The 19015-nt window shown below is 42.2% G+C and overlaps 1 protein-coding gene and 1 long non-coding RNA gene across 3 annotated transcripts in view; one reads left to right on the top strand and one right to left on the bottom strand.

Annotated features, from left to right (window-relative positions):
• Cep83 (centrosomal protein 83) overlaps window positions 1-685 on the bottom strand; it is a 101713-nt gene extending 101028 nt beyond the window's left edge. Inside the window, exon 1 of one of the 2 annotated variants that reach the window (XM_006514300.4) lies at window positions 263-685. The gene's annotated coding sequence lies outside the window, so the exon portion shown is untranslated. The remainder of the gene's footprint in view (window positions 1-262) is intronic. The other variant, NM_029852.2, reaches the window with a different exon arrangement.
• Window positions 686-695: 10 nt separating this feature from the next.
• Cep83os (centrosomal protein 83, opposite strand) lies at window positions 696-15816 on the top strand. The gene is made up of 3 exons (NR_015524.1): window positions 696-1076; window positions 10862-10978; window positions 12180-15816. It is a non-coding gene; the product is annotated as a centrosomal protein 83, opposite strand (long non-coding RNA).
• Window positions 15817-19015: the final 3199 nt, after the last annotated feature.

The following is a 19015-nucleotide window of genomic DNA, read 5'->3' as shown; positions in this document are numbered from 1 at the left end:
GAGGTGCTTTACACTAACCCCATGACTCCGCTGGCTACCGTGCCGCAGTGCACCAAAGAGCCCCGAAAGGAGTTTCACGTGCTTTAAAAAAGAAAAAGAAAAGAAAAACCTTGCATCCAGAACTCATCTCAGGGCCTGCCTTCCTAACACCGGCTAACACTGCTTCACCAGGAAACAAAACCCGGGTCCAAGGGCGGGCGCGGAGTGCCGCAGGCTTCCAAGCAGACGCCCAGCACGCCTAAAAAGAAGAGAGGTGACTTACCAAACTCACACACGGTCCCCGCTGCTCGCCCCAGCACAGCAGCCGCGCTCGCCACCGGGAGCCCCCGGCACAGCTCCAACCACCGCCACCCACTCCGCTCTGCTCTCCCAGGCATTGGGGCCGAGGGCTCGGGACGGTCCCACCGGCTGGGGTGTGGGGCCCGGAGCGGTCCAAGCGGCCGCTGCCGCCGCGGGGCTGGAGGCGAACCGAGGAGCCGGACGGTCCGCGAGGGCACCCACGCCTCGGGAAAGGTTGAGGTAGCCCGGGAAACTCGGAGGGCTGAGAGGGCGGCGGCTGCAAGGCCGGCTCCTCCTCCGCGGCCCGCCCTCCTCGGCCGACACGCCGCCCCCTCAGCCCGCCGTCCGCCACTCCCGAGCGGACCGCGCGCGTCCCGAGCCCCGGCGAGGCGCGAGGCAGGAAGTCCCGCCTCCCCGTCCTACGTCATCAGCACCGCGCGCCGCCCAAGGTCCGAGCCGTTGGTGAGAGGAGCGGGCTGACGGTTACGCGGGTAGCTGTTGCCGCTGTGGGGGAAAAAAAAAAGTGAGGATGCCACTCTGGGACGTCCCTGTGGGCCGCACCGAAGCCCGCGAGCCCGGGGAACGGCAGATGTCACCTCACGCCCGACTCCCGGTGGGCTGAGGGACTCTGTGCCCTTGTCACACTTCCTTCTCGGAGGGCTTGGACGGTGCTCTTCGCCGCCACCTCTGTTCCCGCCCGCCTTGTCATCGTGCCTGCTGGGCGGATTTTCCGGGCTCTGGCACCCAGTCAGCCTGTGAGTGCGGAGTCGCCCCCAGCTTGCCACCAGGGAAGTCAGGTCAGGACCTCCTTCCTGCCCCAGGCCCATCCTGTAGGCCCGCCTGCTCTTAGGGGTAATATAACAGGGTGGGCTCCTGGTCTCCAGGCTGCAAACTAAATTGACACTTGGTGACAGCTTTGATAATATTTGTGACCTAAAAGCTAAGGTAAATTAGGCTTTTCGCGTTTCAGGGTGGGCGATGGGAGAAACATGCATCCCGTCTATACCCATGCTTGCTGAGTGCCTCCATACTGTGGCCTTGGATCGCCACAGTGCATTATGAAGCACAGCTTATCTTCACCTCTCATGAACATGCAGGAGATGACTAGATCCGGGCTCTGGGTAGAGTGGTAACTGAGCTGTCACCATTTTTTCTAGAAATGAGGGTGCATACTATTATGGGTAGGTTATATAAAGGAGGTATGTGGGAGACACATTCACGATCAGAATAGAGAAAGCAGAAGTCCTGTGTGTGTGAGAGACATTGACAGTAACAATTTGCTGAACAGTCCTATATCAAGTGCCGCAGCATTTTTATAGATTATCTTAATCCCTAGTTCTGTAAATTCAATTAGGCGTTACGGATTCCCCAGATCCTGAAATCAAATCAAATCATTTGTAACCAGTGGAAATATCCGTTAAAAAAATAAAATAAATTAAATAAAATAGAATCACTGGAAAGTGAGGAGAAGACTGGAGAGATGACTAACAACTGAAGAAAAACTTTATTTCTCAGAGAAGAGTAAATGCTAGATGAACATTTAAACCGTTAAAAATAGGAGAAAATCCGCAGTGGTGAGATGTCTCAGTGTTTAGAAGTGCTTGCTGCTTTCCCAAAGGACCCATATTAAGGTCCCTGAAGCCAGGTCCTGCTGCTCAAATTGGCCTGTAACTACAGCTCTCAGGATCTGATGCCTTTGGCCTCTGAGAACATCTGCACCAACTCACATAAAGACACAGATTAGTATAAATAGCAATATTTTTAAATAGAAAATCAAGGTGTATATATTAATAACCATTTGTCTTAGTGAGGGTTTCTATTCCTGGACAAAACATCACGACCAAGAAGCAAGTTGGGGAGGAAAGGGTTTAGTCAGCTTACACTTCCACCCTGCTGTTCATCACCAATGAAGCCAGGACTGGAACTCAAGCAGGTCAGGAAGCAGGAGCTGATGCAGAGGCCATGGAGGGATGTTCCTTACTGGCTTGCTCAGCCTGCTCTCTGATAGAACCAAGAGTACCAGCCCAGAAATGGCACCACCCACAAGGGGACCTACCCCTTGATCACTAATTGAGAAAATGCCTTACAGCTGGATCTCTGTGGAGGCACTTCCCCAACTGAAGCTCCTTTCTCTGTGATAACTCCAGCTGTGTCAAGTTGACACAAAACTAGCCAGTACACCTTGTGATTAGAAAGGCCTTATCCAAGTATGAAATAAACTACAATAACAAAAGTTGTAATGCATCCTCAAAAATTGAAAAAAGAACCATAGAAAAATATATTCATAACATTTGCAAAGGAAAAATATTCCCAACATACAGCTCTTAGAAAAATCACTTATAAATTTCAACACCTAAATAATAAAAATTGACAGAGAGGTGGCACGTGTTTGTAATCCCAGCACTCTAGTCACTGGGATAGGAGTTTGAGGTCATCTTGGGCATATAAGTAAGACTTTGACAAAAAGAGAAAATTGTCCAAATATGACATTCTCCAAGAAAAATACCCAATTAACAAATGAAAAGGTATCCACCTTCCAAACAGATCTTTTGCTGACCAGTATTAACAGGACTGTGGAAATACAATTCCTTTGTGACCACTAGTGTGAGGGCGATAATTGTACACCTGACTTAATATAAGCATTGTCCTCTGTCGCACTTAAAGGAAAAAAAAAAAGGATTCCTAAGGATATTGTTGACTCTCATGTTTCTATTACATACTCATGATGTATAATAGCACTAGAACAGAAGACAATTATGGTGTGTGTATACAATAGAATACTCTTGACCCATTAAAACATTCGATTGCATATGTCCATGGAATCTGGGTCATATTTGTCCAAAAGAAAAAGCAAAATACAGATCACAGTGTACAGAATATGAATGCATATATGATGGCAAATATGAGTACAAAATCTAAAAGAATATGAAGCTGCTTTTTATCTTTTGGATGTTTTAACCTTGTTTAAGTTTTTTTTAATTTGTGAATTTATTATTTTATGAAAGTGAGATCATGTTATGTTTTTTAATTATAAGATGTGCCAGGGAAAGAAGCAGCTGACTGCCGGCCTACACCAGTGTGCAACCTTGGGATCTTGGGATTTTTTGTTGTTGTATTGCCATAAATTCTACAAACTTGTAGACCTGACTACTGACTCACCACATATCTTGATTCTGACTTTTTTTCTTGAATGCCCTCCTGTATTCTCTATGTTCTTCATGATATTTTTCACCGTATCTTGTAATTCCCCCTACCCCTGGATTATTTTTGCTCTTTCTGTACATATATCTTTCTGGTATGTATTACACATTTCCTTTTTCTTATCTATCATTTGTTTATGTATTTGTAAACTCACAAACTATTCTAGTCCTAGTGCTAATAGAACTATGTTGAATTTAAAGAGATACTTGGGTTACTTATGCTAGTAATAACTAAAATGAAACAGAAACTGCCATGAGGCTGGAGAACTCACATTTGCCATTGTGTGTGAGACCCAGTGGAAGGCAAAGCAGGAGCTGACACAGAAGGAATAAAACATTCAAGTAACTCAGTACAGAACACATTGAATTTATGATCAAAACACTGACAGGGAACTCCAGGCACATACGGCTGTACTAATGAATTTCATCAATACCTTAGGTAAAGCGTTCCGGTGCTACCCTGTTTCAGAAAAACAGCAGTTTCATGAGTTCAACATAATCTTAGTACCAAAATATGCCAATAGTGTTTTATAAGAAAATCACAGACCAATATTCTTCATAAACATAGATGTTTAAATTCTTAAATATTGGCAAATCAAAGTTTGCAACATAGAAAATTAACATGACCACAGACGATGAAATGCAATACAGGACAAGAGTTCATAACATTTATGGAACAAAAATGAAAGCCATAGCCCCATAGATGCAGAAGAGTGTTTTACAAAATTCAAAACCCAAGGCCGGGCATGGTGGCACACGCCTTTAATCCCAGCACTTGGGAGGCAGAGGCAGGTGAATTTCTGAGTTCAAGGTCAGCCTGGGCTACAGAGTGAGTTCCAGGACAGCCAGGGCTACACAGAGAAACCCTGTCTCAAGAAAAAGAAAAAAAAAAAAAAAAAGTAAAACAAAATTCAAAACCCAAGGTTAAGTCACGGCAAGCTAAGAACAGAAGGGAACTCCCTCGAGGAGTTTGGTTATCTTTTGAAAACTTTGTGGTAAAATAGGAAATCGGATTGTGCTAAGATCAGGAATAGCATTAAGACAAAAGTTTCTATATCAGGTAAGGTAGCACTCACTGTAGTCTCAGCTACTTAGGAAAGCAAGGTGTGACAATGATTACTTGAGCCTTTGAGTTCAAGACCAGAGCAAGATCCTGTCTCAAAAAAGAAAAGAAAAATGTTTCCATGTTTATGCTGAGGACCTAGGAGACCCAGTAAATGTAATTAACCAAAAAGAAAGGCTATAGATTAGAAAATTCAGCTCCTGGTGTCAGAACTTGTTCCAAAGCTACAGTAAGATTGCGCCGAGAGATTACTCTGTGAATAAAGTGCCTTTTGTTGCAGAGGCATGAATCCAGCTCTGCACCACCCATGCAAACGCTCGGCACAGCAGCTCACAGCTGTCGTCCAAACGCTCATGGTTCTCAGGCAGATCCTGAGGCTCACGGAGCAGCAGACTAGACAAAACAGCCAGATTCAGATTTAGTGAAAGGCCCTCTCAAAAAATAAGATGGAAATGGGTAGAGGAAGACACCTAACATAAACCTCTGCTTTCTACACATGTGGGCACAGGCAAGCACAGGGAGAGATGCTCATGTGCACACGCGCGCGCGCACACACACACACACACACACCAGTACTGTTATAAATATAGATTGTGTAGATAAATGAAACATAATTGAAGAATTTAGAAATGTATATTTATAATCAGTTTATTTTCAGTAAGGAGGCTGAGATATGATAGGAGAAAGAATGAATAGTACTGGGAAAACTAGATATAAGGGAAATAGGGAACCTACCGTAATGCAGTTACAAGTGTTTTAAGATGAACCAGAGACAGACATGTTGCTTCCAGTGACATGTCTGGGTCCGTGGCCCTATCAAAGCTAGGGTCTGAGTTGATGTCAGAGGCCCTTGTTACCACCAAAGGCCATACAGCTCAGACAACAAAGGCCTAGTCTGCACTATCTGAGGCCAGGTTGATATCTGAGCACTGTGCTGAGCTGGCTCCACTCCTGTCTGCCATCACTGGAGGGTGAGCTTGCACCATCCCTCACAGGGCTACAGCATTTGGGAGAGCTGGCCCTGCACCTCTCCTTGGCAGCACAATAGAGCTGGCCCTGGTGTCATGGGGGTGAATGAGAGCCTGAGATCTGGCCATGCCCCTTCCCAGCTTCAACTCAGAGCAAGATAGCCAGGGCAGTGCTGGAGATCTTAACTGTGGTGGGGTAGATGCAGGAGAGCTGGTGGGCTGACCAATTCAGCTATTACCAAGGCCCAGATCCAGTGCTTTGAGCTGGCCCACGCCAACATCTACCCTATCTATGAACTGCTACAGCGTGGGAAGGGTCTGGTCCTGCAAATCCACAGCTTCAGGATCTCCATGACACAGGGTAACAACAGGGTATCAGAGAGGAGTCTCAGTGAGGATCCAACACTTATAATGTAGCAGAAGCCAAACCTCAAGCTAGACCCATGGCTCATTGGAATGATCATTTGCAAACAAAGGTGTGCGCAAAGGATATACTGCTTGACACACTGACACAATTGCAGCTTCCATGATATGTTTTTATTGTTTTTTTCCTTTGGAAAGGTGCAAGAGTGGAGGCCGTATACAAAGGGACAATGAGGTGAGTGGGTGAGGTGCATGAAGTGAAATTCACAAAGAATAAAAAGTTTAATTTTTTTTAAAAAAAAGACCTGGACCATATGAAATTCTGTCTCAAAAAAATGAACAAATGACCTAAGCCTTTAAATGATTAAGTAATAAATTTTATGAGTATCTTGATAAAGAATGTTCAATAATCTTTAGTGACAAGAAATGCAAGTTTAAACTATAGTGGATTCCGTTCCATTCCACACATGGAGGAGCTAAAGTCAATCCTGTATAACCCAAATGTCAGTTATTATATAAAGCAGCTGGGACTCGCACATCACTGGTGGTTACTGTAACATACGTTAAAAGCTGTTTTGCAGTTTCTTTAAAGTTAAACATCAATCTAACCTATGTGTGATCCATTAATCTCAGTTACTTGACTGAAGTGAAATTCAAGTTTGCAAGAAAACTACATGTTTAGAACAGCCTTATTCATAACAAAAAAATCGCCACATTACTATCAGAGGAACACAGATAAAATATGAAAATATAAAAATACATATAGTCTCACACTAGACAAGTCAGCAATAAAAGGAACATGCTTGTCAATATAACCAATAACATGGGCAAATCATTTTATAAACAGAAGAAGCTAGGCATAGCAAAGTACATGATATTTTGTTCCACTTGTACAGAATCCAAGAAAAAGAAGTCTTATATATTTCAAGGTGATTTTAAGACACAACAGCATGGTAAGAAAAAGAGTCTAAAGGCTCTGAATGATTAAGAGGTTCTATATTTTGTCTCAAGTAATTAAGATAATACTGTTGTTGAAATTCACAAACTGGGTAAGATATGTACATTTTATTCTATATTAACTATACCATAATAGTTTATATACTTAAAAGTATTGATAGACAAATCAAAACAACCCTGAGATTCCATCTCACACCAGTCAGAATGGCTAAGATCAAAAATTCAGGTGACAGCAGATGCTGGCGTGGATGTGGAGAAAGAGGAACACTCCTCCATTGTTGGTAGGATTGCAAGCTGGTACAACCACTCTGGAAATCAGTCTGGCGGTTCCTCAGAAAATTGGACATAGTACTACCAGAAGATCCAGCAATACCTCTCCTGGGCATATACCCAGAAGATGTTCCAACTGGTAATAAGGACACATGCTCTACTATGTTCACAGCAGCCTTATTTATAATAGCCAGAAGCTGGAAAGAACCCAGATGTACCTCAACAGAGAAATGGATACAGAAAATGTGGTACATTTACACAATGGAGTACTACTCAGCTATTAAAAACAATGAATTTATGAAATTCTTAGGCAAATGGATGTATCTGGAGGATATCATCCTGAGTGAGGTAACCCAATCACAAAAGAAGTCACTTGATATGCACTCACAGATAACTGGATATTAGCCCAGAAACTTAGAATACCCAAGATCCAAATTGCAAAACACAAGAAAATCAAGAAGAAGACCAAGGTGTGGATACTTCATTCCTCCTTAGAATAAGGAACAAAATACCCATGGAAGGAGTTACAGAGACAAAGTTTGGAGCTGAGTCAAAAGGATGGACCATCCAGAGACTGCCCCACCCAGGGATCCATCCCATAATCAGCCACCAAACACAGACACTATTGCATATGCCAGCAAGATTTTGCTGAAAGGATCCTGATATAGCTGTCTCTTGTGAGGCTATGCCAGTGCCTGGCAAATACAGAAGTGGATACTCACAGTCATCTATTGGATGGAACACAGGACCCCTAATGCAGAAGCTAGAGAAAGTACCCAAGGAGCTGAAGGAGTCTGCAACCCTATAGGTGGAACAACAATATGAACTAACCAGTACCCCCAGAGCTCATGTCTCTAGCAGCATATGTAGCAGAAGATGGCCTAGTCGGCCATCATTGGGAAGAGAGGCCCCTTGGTCTAGCAAACTTTATATGCCCCAGTACAGGGGAACACCAGGGCCAAGAAGTGGGAGTGGGTGGGTAGGGGAGCAGGGTAGGGGGAGGGTATAGGGGACTTTAGGGATAGCATTTGAAAAGTAAATGAAGAAAATATCTAATAAAAATTGAAAAAAAAGTATTGATAGAAATTATGCCTTCTCATTCACTTAAATACTAATGCCTACTAGGAAGATAACTCCCTTCCTGATATCAAGATACCCCAGAAATCTGATCAGCACTTAGGAAGTTGCTTAGTGTTCCTACTTTCAGGGGGAGTGAAGCACAAGTCAGCCTCCAGGATCAATAGGTAGAAATTCATGGCTTTTGTGAGATAGAAAATATCCATTTGAAAGAACAGTCTGATGAAAACACAAAGGAAATTATTTGAGAGAAGGAAAGAGACCAGCAAGAGGGGAGAAGAAGGCTGATAAGACAGCTTCACCAGTAAAGGCGTTTGTCACACAAGCTTGAGTCTGATCCAGTGAACCCACCTAAAGGGGATAGGAGAGAACAAACCCCACAAAGTTGTCCTCTAGCCTCCACATGTGTGCCATGCAAAATAACTATAGCCAGGTATGGTAGCACATGCCTTTAATGCCAGCACTGGGAAGCAGGTGGAGTTTGAGACCCTTCAAGGTCAGCCTGGTCTGCAGTCCAAGTTCCAGGACATTCAGAGTTATACTGAGAAATCCTCTATCTAAAACCGTGTGTGTGTGTGTGTGTGTGTGTGTGTATGTGTGTGTGTGCGTGCGCACGCGCAATATATATGTAATATATGTGTTTTACATATATATGAATTGTACTGAGTATATCCAAATTTTTTGTTGTTCTTTAATTGCATAGTATTTATATTATAGTAGGCATAAGTGTGTCATAACAAAAACTTGAAATGATCAAGAGTTTATTGTGCTATTGGGGGGGGTGTATTGTGGTGCATAATGAATTGGCCTGTTGCTTTTGGGCCACTAGTGAGGTAACATACAATGGCAAGGAATGCATAGTTCAGTGTTTCTCAACCAATGGGTCATGACCCCATTCATAGGGGTCTCCTAAGATAATCAGAAAAACACAGAAATTTATAAAAGTAGCAAAGTTAGACTTATGAAGTAGCAACAAAAATAATTTTATGGTTGGAAGCCACCACAACATGAGAAACTGTATTGAGTATTTGTAGCATTAGGAAGTTGTTGATAACCAGAATTGCTCAAGTTCATGGGTGAGAAGTGAAAGAGAACTAGGAAGGGATGGGCTGGGGTTCCACTACTCTCTTTTAAGGGCATACCTCCGACACTAAAGACTTCCCATTGGGCCCCATCTTGTAAAGGCTCTACTATCTCCCAAGGGTACAATACACTGTTTGCCAAGCGAACTTTCAGGAGAGCATTTAGGATCCAGATTATAACAATAAATAATATAGTTATAATTTTAAAGAATACAAGAGAGTATATATTATATACAATTACATTTTACAAAAGGGATATAAACACCTGTAAATTTTCTTATCCATAGAGCATCTGGGACTCAATCTCAGGTAGACAACATTACACACACACACACACACACACACACACACACATTGTATATGAGTACACTGTAGCTGTCTTCAGACACACCAGAAGAGGGCATCAGATCCCATTACAGGTGGTTGTGAGCCACCATGTGATGCTGGGAATTGAACTCAGGACCTCTGGAAGAGCAGTCAGTGCTCTTAACTGCTGAGCCATCTCTCCAGTCCTGGATAGCACTATATTAACCACAAGGAATAGATTCAAACTGCAGGAAAAAAATGAGTACCCAAACAATAATAAATGGGCTAGTGTACTATGATAGATCAATGAGGGAAATGCTATAAAATTAGAGACTTTGGTATTATCAATCAAAGTTCACATTACTAATTCATGGAAAAGGGAGCTCATGAAACATAATGACATTTTTACACGTTTAAATTTTAAATAAGAAGTGAGGATATTGGAGTGTTTGAGCAAAGCAGAGTGATTTGAGATAGAGGAATTCTTCCAACAGAGAGTAGGGATTGCAGTATCACTCTTCCCTTTTAATACCTTGTTGCTAAGAACAGAAATAATACATGGGGAATAGTTTGTATTTTGGAATGTCCAGGGGAAGTAGTTCTGTTGTATGTAGTTCGGTGGAGAATGAAGCCATTCAAATGTACACACACCTTCCCTTCATCTGTCTGCTCCTCTTTCCCTCTTTCTCTTTCATACCAATGCTTTCCCTGGGGTTCTCATTCATTTGTCCTCTTTCCCCCTGCCCCCCCCCACACACACACACTTTTCTCTCTTTTAGACCAGATTTCTCTGTTTTCATAACTGATACTTAAGAGGCATTTCTGGCACTACCCCTGACACACACTTGTTTTTCACCTCTCATGACCATGAAATCCTAAAACAAAGGTCTACTGAGTATCTGTTTCTGTGCTGTAGCTCCTTGAAGGACCAAACATCATGGTACTATCTAAACGGCTTGCCCCAAACCCAATTTTTATCCCCTTGGGTAGTAATGTTCTTGGATGAAGATCCATGCTCAAGGTAATTAGTTCTGTGAAAGAATGCATAAAATCGTGTTTCATATGATTAGAAAAAAGGGGGGTCATTTAGCCAGGTGGAGGTGGTGGCATACACCTTTAATCCCAGGAGGCAGAAACATGCACATCTCCGAGTTCAAGGCCAACCTCATCTACAGAAAGAGTTCCAGGGCAGCCAGGGCTACACAGAAAGACCCTGTCTTGAAAAAACAAAACAGGTTACTTTTACATACATATCTATCAGACAACTATAAACCAAAGCTCTCCATTCTTTTCTAGATGATGCTGTCTTCTGTTGGTTACTTCATAGCACTTCCATTTTCAAAGAACATCTTCCTGAGAATAAACTTGGAAAGTAATGTGACCACAAAACATCATATTCACAGAGTTCAAAGGGTAGGTTATTTACATAACTGTCTCCATCCATTCTATACTGATTGTAGTTTACTATGGATAAGATGATTGCTTTCTAACTTTTTTCTCTGAATTCTGAAGCTATACAACCTCTTTGATACTTACAACCTATTATATAAAGCTATCTAATTCAATCAAGAATTAGGCTAGAGCATGAATAGAAAAGAACCAAGAGAATAAAGAAAGAGGGAGTGATCAGTCTTCTCTCTTTTTTTAATCTATAAGCTCTCTTCCAACTCTTTTTTTTTTTAAATATTTATTTATTTATTATATGTAAGTACACTGAAGCTGTCTTCAGACACACCAGTCAGATCTCCTTACGGATGGTTGTGAGCCACCATGTGGTTGCTGGGACTTGAACTCAGGACCTTCAGAAGAGCAGTCGGGTGCTCTTACCCGCTGAGCCATCTCACCAGCCCCTCTTCCAACTCTTAAATGTTGTGATCTTAATCACACTCTGAGTTGTTCTCAAAGACGTGTTTTATAAATCACATGTTGCTTCAAGATTAGGGGCCAGTGCTATATATAGCATTTTAAGGAGACTCCTGGAGTACTGAACATCCTTCACTACAGAACATTTGCTTAGTTTGAGTTCTGGAAGAAGTAAGCAAGATAGAATCAGGCATGCAGAGTATTGGTTAAAGGAAATGGTGTTTAAGAACAAGGGAGAAAGAGGTAAACTGGGAGAGTCTTCAGACTTGTATAACCCCTACAATACAGCTGCAAGAAAATCACAATACAGCTGTAAGAAAGCCTTGGCCATATCACTAAGGAGGCACAGATTCATGGGCAATGACTTTTGAGAAGTCCCAGTTTGGACAGACACTACTTTGTTCAGACCTTGGTGGGGAGCAATTCAGGAAGATTACAGCTTGTAGCTTAAAGTCTCTGATGAATCCCCAAGATGCAACACTTGGGAAACTGTTGGATAACTATAGTTTTTTCTCTCTCTCTCTCTCTCTCTCCAAAGATATATATATATACATATTGATTATTGATAATTGATATATAGAATCTGTAGATAGATTAGATGGATATATATAGAGACAGACAGATACACACTATATAGTGTATACATATTAAATATATATTAAAACTAATATAAAATAATATAAAAATAATTGATATATGCCAAGATGATTGTTTTGATGTTTACCCTTTTATCTCTTTTCTTTTCAACCAGGATATTGGATACAGAATAAGAAAATATGAGAGATTAAAACTCAGGAGTTGAGTTCTAGCCTGGAAAACAAGATGAGAGAACTTTCCAGCCTGCACCAATGTTCACAGTTCTGATTGAATTACAAAATTTTTCTTCTTTTGAACTCAGAAGTCACTTGGAAACTTTGAGGGAAGTTTCACCACATCCTTTAAGCCTTTCTTCTGGTTAGCAGGGGAGATCCATTAGAACTTAGAGAAATATCCCAGCCTCCAGTATCAGTAGCCTTGCCAGCCTACCCCTAGGATGCCTGGCCAGGCTTCATTGTCAGTGTGGTTCACGGTCACAGTTTTACCTTCAGCTAGCCATATTTTCCTGGATGGTCTTAAACTATTTGCTGAGTTTGGGTTTTTTGTTTTGTCTTATTGGATTTTGTTTGTTTGGTTTGTTTGTTTGTTTTGCAGAGAGTTTTCAGACTTTCTGTTAGGTAAATTTTAAATTACCATTAAGAAATGCTTTCCAAGTTGTGCATTGCCAAGTAACTGCTTCTCACTATTCTAGTTTCGTTGGAATTTTGGTATTTTTATTTTGTGTCTTGATCTTTGGACACGAACCACACCATTATTAGTTTCTACTAGAGATATTTGTGTGTGTGGCATGTGTACTTGATCATGTGTATGTCTGCACATAACGTGCACATAGGTGTAGAGGACAGAGGTTGACTTTGGGTGTTTTCCTCCATCACTCTTCCTCCTTAGGTTTTCACCGAAGGTCTCTCACTGAACCTGTGATTCATCAGTTCAGACAGGCTGGCTAGCCAGCAAGTTTCCAAGATCTACATGTCTGCCCTCTCAGGCCTGGGGTTATCAGCCATATTAGATGAGCACTTTACTAACTGAATCATCTACTACACCCTGTGGAAACAATGTATCCAGGGGATTTTTATCTGGGGCTTTCTTATTCATCTACTTTATCTTCTTTCTAAGTATCCTTTCCTGGCATTTGTTACATCACAGGCTTTTGTATCTGTATTTCTTGACTCCTTCCTAGTTATTTCAGTCCTGCTTTCCCTTTTTTGTTATCTTAGCCGGGACTCTTAAAGCGTGTGTGGGCAGCTGCTCCTCTGTGGCCTTTATGGGCCTCTCCTCTTGAGAAAGTACTTTATTAAGGCAAACCGCAGCTCCTGTCAGTCAGTCAGTTTCAGGGCTACAAGTACTACTTATCATTCTCCTCCATAGTCAATGCAAGTTCTATGTCCCTTAGGTTGTTTCTTCCATAAGCCTAAGGGCTTTGCTTGTATGACCCAAATCCTCATTCCTGAATTTAAAAAAAAAAATGTGTATCAGTAATTATTTATATCTTACTCTGGAATTGCTGCACATATCCTTCCAAATTACAATTTGGAATCAAAATGTTCCCAGATCAGTTACCTATATGTTTTTCTCTGCCTACCATCATTTTGGTTTCCTATTGCTCTAGCTCAGTTACCACTGCCAAGATGGGAAATCCTTGCCTGCTCATACCTGGATCCAGAGTTCAAAATCAAAATGGCTCTAACATAGTCTAGTGGGACTCTTATTGTGTCTCCTGGCAGAAATGCATCCCATTTGGAAGCCAGGACTTTTATACCTTCAGTGTACAGAGTTATGGGGACTGGAAAGTGTTCCCTAACAAGTCAGTAGGACTGGTGTTCAGTGGGGTCATTTCTGCTTTCTCTGTTTTGTTCTTGGAACCATGTGTTTGTTCTTAGTAGGGATAATAATCCAAGCCAGTGTATGTACTACTTCCTGAAGGATGGCATTTAATCCTTATGAAACCCTGCTTCTGAACTGGCACTTCAGTTATACCATTATTACATTGAAAGCAAACATTAAACAGCTAGGTCAGAAACACTGAGGAAGGTAAATAAGAAGGCTTGCACTTGGCTATGAAATAGCCAAGCTGAGCAGGTAAGAGAAGAGGCAGAACTCTGGGCTGTTTCAGCAGGGCCCAGGAGCCCCACCCTCTCCTGCAGCAACATGTGCAAGGTATTGTTGCCCTTTCCCTTAGTAAACATCTAAAATTTACAGGTAGTTAACCCTCATGGATAACCATGCATCTAATTGTAACAGACTGAATTGTGGGTAATGGCTTCTGAGAAAGCCTGCACCTTTTTTAGGAGGGCGACCTCTCCAGACTGCCCCAGGGATAGACAAAGGAGAACTGGTGGGCAAAGTCCAGACGCTAGAGGCATTCCTTGGCCATTGCCACTTGGCTCACAGTACCCTCCCATCTTGCCTTTGCCTTCCCACCTGCTACAGTAAACCTCAAGAACTTGTTTGCCCTACCTGTCCCCTAATGTGAATCTCTTTACTTGAGATTGGAGGACATGTGGGAGGAGACATCTCTAACACCCTCAGTAGGTTGCCTGGTGATCGATCTGTCAAACTGAATGACCCTGTTGATTCCCTGGTCATGAATTCACATGTTATCTTTTTACTGTGAAGTAGGTCCCGTTTGCATGCTGTTGAATTGGATCCCATACCTGTGGTTCAGGCATTCTTTAAGGAACTAAGTCATGATAATATAGGCCAAGGCACTGAAAGGCATAACAACAAGTCCATACCCAGAATTCACCCCTGTTGGGATAGACCACTAGCTACTCCAAAATGGAAAGAGTCCATGTTATTGACCAGGTATCTGATTTGTCTTGAGTAATACTGCAGTATTGAGAACACAGTGTAGTCCTCTGCTCCTATCAGGTTCCTTAGAAACAGGTGTAGATATGGATTGGCTTTTGTAGCTGGGAATTTATGTTGTGACTCACATATAGCCTCCTGTGCAAACATGACAACTCATGTGTTGTCTTAGTGACAGTTCTAGAGTAGGCCATGACAAACACTTGCTTAACACCAACTGATAGAATCCTTTGTCAGTATGAATTTTTCTGTTTCTCTTTCATGATGGATGTTCTAGTCAGAATGAACCTGTCATTAGCCGCTAAGCAAGACAGGCACCATCAGGGACAGAATCCTAGGTTGATGCACCTTCAGGGTATCCTTTCTTTATTTGCAGCTAAGGCTCTATGGCTTAAGAGCATTCCTTGGGGCGTGTCTACTCATTAGTTTTTGCTCTGCAAGCTCCAGAATGTGTCTACTATAGCCTCTTTTAAAACTATGACCTTAAACTGAATCTGCTCAGGGATGTACTCCTTAACTAAGCCTGCCCCTTGCTCAGTCCTGGGCCAATCCTTACGTGAATGTGTATAGGCTCTCGGAATACAATTCCCATGCTTGCTTTATTGGAAGATGTTTGGAAAGAACACCTTTGTTCGCCCTTATCTATTGCAAGTAATCTTTCTCTACTCTTTTTATATATTGACTGTGATTATTTTGGCTTGCACTCAATGATATGTGACCCCATTATATTTGACTACAATATAATAAAAAAGATCCTCACTCCATGTGACCACATATCTCCATTTCTATACCTCTCTTCCTTACCTCATTGTCTCTGACCTTCCAGTCTTCTCTGCTGAGAAAGTCTATACAGGATGATCATGCCATCAAACACTTGAAACTAACAACAGTAACAATGAGAAACTGAAGTGGAAATTTAAGGGCTCTTTGGAAAGTCATCTGTGTTGATGGTGTTTTGCTGGGGCAGACACGTGCAGTACCATTCTCCTGAAGCGGACCCAGGAGAGAGGATGCTCTGCTAAAGCAAGCACGTGAACAGACACGTGATGGATTCTTAGCCAACTACACACATGAATTGGTCTACCTTACATTGCATAGTTGAGCTCCTTTTATTGGGACTCCATAGAAAGAAACACACCAAAAAAACCGCTGGTGTGCTGTGGCTTCTTGATGCTGCAAGGCCCCGGGCCAATTCACAGAGTGACGTCAGCTGATACAGACTCACATGGAGTTTGGCTAAGTCAGACTCACATGCTGAGGCAAGACCTGTGGAGGACACCTGATGTTTGGAGGAAATATAAATAGGACTCAATGGACAGTGACCAGGGCTTGGTGTAGAGCTAGCTGTGCAACACTTGTTGGTCTTGAATCTTCTCTGACCTTCACTTCGCTGAGAGAAGTACAGCTGAGAACTTGTCCTGACATCCCTGCTGGTCCAAACCCCTCCTGCTGACTTGTGCCGATTTGGCTGAGGCATGGCTGTGTCTGCTAGGACATGCCACCGCTGCTGTTTGCTATGCCAACTCAACTGCTGGTGTATCTGTGAAGTTTTTGTCAGTGATCGAGCTGCTGCTGCTGCTGCTGACCTGTGGACTGAATTGCCAATTTCCTGACAACACAGATGTGATTTGTTCCAAAGAACCATTTCTAAACAGGTCCACTTCCTCCATCTCCTTTCTTTTCTACTACCTCTGGTGGGTGGTGGACTACAAGGGAGGTTAAAGTGCTTAAGACCCATCATTAATAAGTTTTGAAAAAAATCAAAGTTAAACAACAAAGTCACACACACACACAGTGGCTTCTGCTATGATAAAACGAGAAGGCCATGGGTCTCTCTGTGAAATAATTTTGCTTCTTACCCAGTCAAACCCATAGACCAAGGGTGTTAACAGTCACAATCAATACAAAGGGGAGCATGACAAAATGACACACAGGGTCACAAATCAGGAAATCCAGAATGTGAGAAAGTAATAAATGACCAAGTTCCTCAAGAACACCAATAGCAAGAAATTCGTTTTTTAAAGTGATTATTGTATCTTTAAAAAGATGAAACATATCAAGTCAAATCTGACAGCTTATATGTGACCCCAACACTGGGGAGGATGAGGCAGGATCACCACAATATAAGACCAGCCTGGCTGCATAGTCTGTTCCCTAATGCAATATGCAGGCCCAATTTAAACGGAATCAAAGCAACTATTTTAAAAATTACAAATAACAATATGTATGGGACCATGGTTTTGATCTGAAACATTAAAAATACCTACGAAAGAATTAAGCTAGATATCTGCTATTAAGGAATGGTAAAACCTTCTCACAGGATACTGTGGCATTATTTTTTAGATAATTAGATATATCTAAATGCCAATTGAGATTTGCTTTAAAATAATCTGGAATGGAGATATGTTGATATCAGTGGGTCTCAGATCTACAAATCAGAAGAGATTAAAACACAAATTCCTGGGCTTTGCCTTAGAGATTCTGGTTCAGGATCTGAGATGAGGATAATGATGTCACATGTCTAGTAGTCTTTCAAGGTGGTGCTGATCTTGGCATCTCTAACACCCTGGAATCTCCAACAAAAGCCACAATTTTAAATAATGGCTTCTGAAGGCCTCCATTCAGGGACTCCCCTGCCAAATACCTGGCCTCACTCAGTTCACCACAAGGCCCCTCAGAGACTGTGACTAAACTGAAGACTTCTAGAGTGAAGGGTGATTCTGCACTGAAGACACAAAACGACTGCTGGAAGTCAGAAGCACCAACTGCAGTGGTTCTCAATGTTCCTAACACTGTGACCCTTTAATACACTTCATGTTATAGTGACCCCCAACCATAAAGTTATTTTCATTGCTGCTTCAAAACTGTAGCTTTGATACTGTTATGAATCGTAATGTAAATATCTGGGTTGTCTGATGGTCTTAGGTGACCCCCTATGAAAGGGTCATTTGACCCCTAAAGGGGTCTCAACCCACAGGTTGAGAACCACTGACCTAGACATGCAGAAGACATCACTGTCCTTCCCCCTGCACTTTTTGATTCAGGAAACCTGGAGCGGGACACAATAGTTCACATTCTTAAGATAGTCCTGGCCAGTGCTGATGCTCTTTAAAATCAAGTATCACTTCTGCTGTGCCCAACAAGTGTTAATACTTAGCTCAGGGAGAAGCATTTGTATAGCTGAGTTGTTGAACTAATCGCTTATAGAACACTAGTTTTGCTTGAGAGACTGATGGCAAACAGTGGTTATTTGGTCCTGGGTATTTGGTAATTTTTCCTGAAGAATAACTACTACAAAGAAAATAACTGATATTTATTCCCAATGACAAAATTTGAACTTTTAGGTGGAAGCTAGAATTTTTGGGAAATTTGTATCAACTATCTTGAATGTAACTACATATCAATATTTAAGGATTTTTTTTTGTAGTAAAAGTAATGATACTTCCAAATGTAGCTATTAGTGTATGTATTTTATGGAACTCAGCACTTTGTGTGATACAGTATGCAAGGCCAGCATTGTACCTCAGAGCGTTGTGCCCATCCCACTGGTATGTACTTTTCTGATGTAATGATATATGTCAACATGCCAGCTTTTGGAGGCTCTGCAAATACATAAGTTACAAAATCATGCAGTGATGACAGCTATTCAAAGGACAAGCTACATAAACGGATGTTACTGTAACAGTATGGTACAGTTTCAGATTCCACACTCTGACAAGCTTTCTAACAACTACACTAGCAAGTGCAAAGACTACATCTATCCACTCACACGGGGAAGGCCTTGTTGCTAAAGTTCCTTCCCACCTAGAGACATAAGCAGTATCTATCCCATATAAGGTCAGAATGGCAAACGAAGCATGACTGCTGAAGTTCACTCTGGGGAATCAATAACTTTATTGGGCTTCCTTACAGAGTACAGATGAGGGATTGCTTACAGGGGTTCATGTGCTCCTCTCTCCACAGCAGGCCATACCTGGAAAGTCTTTACCCAGTAGGGATAAGGGCTGCCCTGTAGCCACATGGATGGAGTTCAGGTGGGCCACACCCACCTGATTATTATTAGCCCTATCCCAAGACCATGTGCATTTAAAGCAGAGTTGCATGCAACAGGTTGTAGAGAACAACTGGAACTCAAGTGAGAGTCTTGTGACGCTCCTCATCCCCCCACGCCCTGCCCCACCC

This window comes from Mus musculus, chromosome 10 (genome assembly GCF_000001635.26).
Source record: "Mus musculus strain C57BL/6J chromosome 10, GRCm38.p6 C57BL/6J".
Classification (NCBI taxonomy): Eukaryota; Metazoa; Chordata; class Mammalia; order Rodentia; family Muridae; genus Mus; species Mus musculus.
Note: the sequence above shows the minus strand (reverse complement) of the source record. Positions and strands in the feature narration are given on the sequence as shown.